The following is a 3,250-nucleotide window of genomic DNA, read 5'->3' as shown; positions in this document are numbered from 1 at the left end:
GGTGGCTTCCATTTCCTCAGGCTCGGCGTGAGCGTCAATTTGTTCAACCAGCTCCCTCATGCTGGCCGTCTCCTCCTCGTCAATAGCAACCGGGGCTTCCTGGACGGCAGGTACAGGGCTCGGAAAGGGAATTTGGCTGGGGTCTCTCAGATGCGAATCTTCGGGAGCTCCCATTGCTTGGAGAGCGGCGAACCACCCGGCCTCAAAACCCATATTCCGAGCCCGAGCCACTACCGGCTCTGCAGAATTTTCGGCATCAGCGAAACCTTCGTTGTACCACTTTTGCTCCGCGGCTGCCAAGGCTGCCCTGAGGTCGGCTAACTCCTCGGCATTGGCAGTATTGAGGCTGATGGCTTCAGCTAACTTGACCTCCGTCTCATTCTGCTTGGCCAGGAGCTCTGCACACCTCTTTTCGGCCAATGCCCGGTTCTTCTCCGCGGCAGCAGCCTTTTTCTCGGCAGACTCAGCAGCTTTCAGCTTTTCCTTCGCCGTTTTCGCCGCTGACTCCCGCGCCCCTTTCTGGCGCTCGTTTTCCTCGGCAAGTTCCTGTGCCCGGGCAGCCACAATGTGAGCCAGTTGAGCAGCCTAGCAAGCACAAAGGTTAGAAAAGAAGCAGAAGGAAATCTGTATGAAGGAGTAGATAGACTAAAGAATTACCGCAATGACGTGCCACTTTAACCGGCGCCCCACAGACTCCTCGGATCCATCCTCGAAGGCGTGCACGTCATCGGGGAGAAGAAGACCCTCGGCCAGCGTCTGGGCAATCCGGCCACCTTCACCCTTCTCCCACATCCGCACGCAGGCGGTAGAAGGCAAAGGTTTGCCGTCCAACAGGAACTTGGGTTTCCACGCGGGGGCTACCTGGGAGGAGGACGCAACCCCCGCTCCAACCTGGGTTTGCGGCTCGCGAATAACAATCCCCCCTGCTGATTGGGGAGGGGTATGCACGACAGCATCTCTCGAGCCGGTAGAGGGTTGATCGGTGACTTTTTGTTTCTTTTTGGCTCGCCCTGCCTGGGAAGAGGGTGGAGGATGAGGCATCTGACCTCGACCCTGAGAAGGTGGTGGCTGATTGGGTTGCCAGGCACTAGGTACGAACCGGTCTATTGTCATGACCTTCCTAGATACCATCCTTCCACCAGGTTGGATAGCTTCAGCTAGCAAGGCAGCCACTTCTATCACTTGTTGTTGAGGCTCGGCGGCTGGATTCTCGGGATCGGGTTGCTCTTGGACTTAGTCTTCTTGCTGTATGGCTTCGTGGGCTATCTCTCTGAGGCGCCGAGATACCCGTTCCGCAGACTCGTCTCGCAAAGGAGCTAGCTCGTCCGAGCAAGTAAACCGCCGGCCAAATTCCCTTGCCTCCCCGGTTGTAAGTTTCGGCGGCAAAAAGTTTACGTACCGGACGTCTATATATGATAGCAGGGGGCTATCAACTAATAGTGCCTGCTTGAAGGGCTGCCAGGTAGAGTAAACTGGCTCTACTCCGAGGATCAAGTGCGAGGCCCGGAGTTGTCTGTCCCAATGCACGTATATCTCGGAACGGAGGATGAAGTTCAAATCCTTGGCGTGGACGGCTCTGATGTCTTGAACAAACACTTTGCCGTCTGCAAAAAAGCAAGTGTCGCATTAGTCTCTAACAATAAAAATTTACTTCAATAAGAAGAAAAGGAGAAGTGGAGGAAAGCAATTATATCAAGGGGATGGTACGAACCCACTTCACGCCGTGAAAGGGGGCAAGGGACGTCCCCGACAAACCAGTTGCCGCGCACCCTAACGAACTCCCCGGCGGAGTTCCTGTTCGAATCAGGTAGGCATGATATCAGCCGTACCCGAGTATCTCTTGTCTTTAAGTAATAGTTGGTGGCTTTGTTTCCATAGAGGCTATACATTTGGTTAATGTCATGGTGGTTTAACTGTAAGTTAAAGGTGTGGTTCAACTTATTGACGCAGCTAACTACCCGGTAAAAGTTGGGGGGAAGCTGGTCAGGACACAGCCCGTAGTAAGTGAGTGTGTTTATCAAGAGGGGATCCACGGGGAACCTGATCCCGCCTTCTAAAATTGACGTCAAAGGAAAGAAGGTTGTACCCCGCCCTCGGTGAAGTTCAATATCACTCTCATGCCAATAAGCCACATCCACGTCATCGGGAACATTAAATTTACTCCTAAAGGTGGCCAAAGCAGCCGAGGATTCTAGAAGGTAAGAGTAACCCATCTATAACGCCTAAAACTACAAAAGGGAACTTAAAGAAATAAAGCTGAAGGAACAGGAAGGGGAAGAAAAACTTACTTTGGGTTCTAAGGAGGAAAAGAACACTGGGCAAGCGGGTAAACGCACAGAAATTTGGTCGGCAGAGAGTAAGCGCGAGAAATCAGAGGCGAAGGAAAAATGAAATGATGTTCAGAGGGGGACTATTTATAGAGCCAAAAAGAAATGGGGGGAGAAGAAACGTTTAATCAAGCAATAAATGGGCACGATTTACGAGCGGCCCAGCGAATGCCAAACGTAACCGATTTGCACGCCGCTTCGGTTCATGAATCGTCAGGCAATAATGGCGACTGAACCTAGCGCCGCGAAACGGCGCGTCTTTTGAGATGAATATTAATGAGAAGCCACAGTCATGAATCCCAGGTTATAAGATTCCCGAGGTCAAAAGGCCCAGACAGCTCTTTGATTCTTCTCGGCGACCGAGTATGAATCAAGGGGGGGCTATTGTACGGCACCGAGATCCCAAAGCCCATACTGGCCTTGGGCCCAGGCCCATACCGGCTTTGGGCGCAAGCCCAGCGGAAAGGTCCAGTTACCCTATGCCCTTCTTGAAACTGCCTTAATGTAAAAACAAGTTTTGGGTATTGAGTTCCAAGAGGTGACCGATTAAACTTTCCCGGGCAAGCGTATGAGCCGTGTCCGGGAAAATCATGATATGCACGGGAAACTGAGTTGCCGAACATAATCGATCAAGCTGGAACCAAGTTCCAAGGCCATAAATGCTGCACTGCCCTCTCACCTAAACATCCACTTTAACTAGATAATATTGGACCTTCAGTAGCACCAACGGTGGCTGTAATCATGATCTCCCCACTAACCTTGGCTATAAATAGAGGAAATTTGGGAGAAGAAGGGGTTCAGAAAAACTGAGAGAAAACAGTCAAGTGAGAGAGTATCAACTGAGTGTTGCTTTGAGTCTCTCTGCCGAGAACGACCCATAGTAGGAAATCCTCAAGCCCACTACAAATAAATTGTGAGCCCAA

The sequence above is a fragment of the Quercus lobata genome, chromosome 3 (genome assembly GCF_001633185.2).
Source record: "Quercus lobata isolate SW786 chromosome 3, ValleyOak3.0 Primary Assembly, whole genome shotgun sequence".
In the NCBI taxonomy this organism is placed as follows: domain Eukaryota; kingdom Viridiplantae; phylum Streptophyta; class Magnoliopsida; order Fagales; family Fagaceae; genus Quercus; species Quercus lobata.
The sequence above is the reverse complement of the archived record's forward strand: the minus strand, read 5'-3'. Positions refer to the sequence as shown.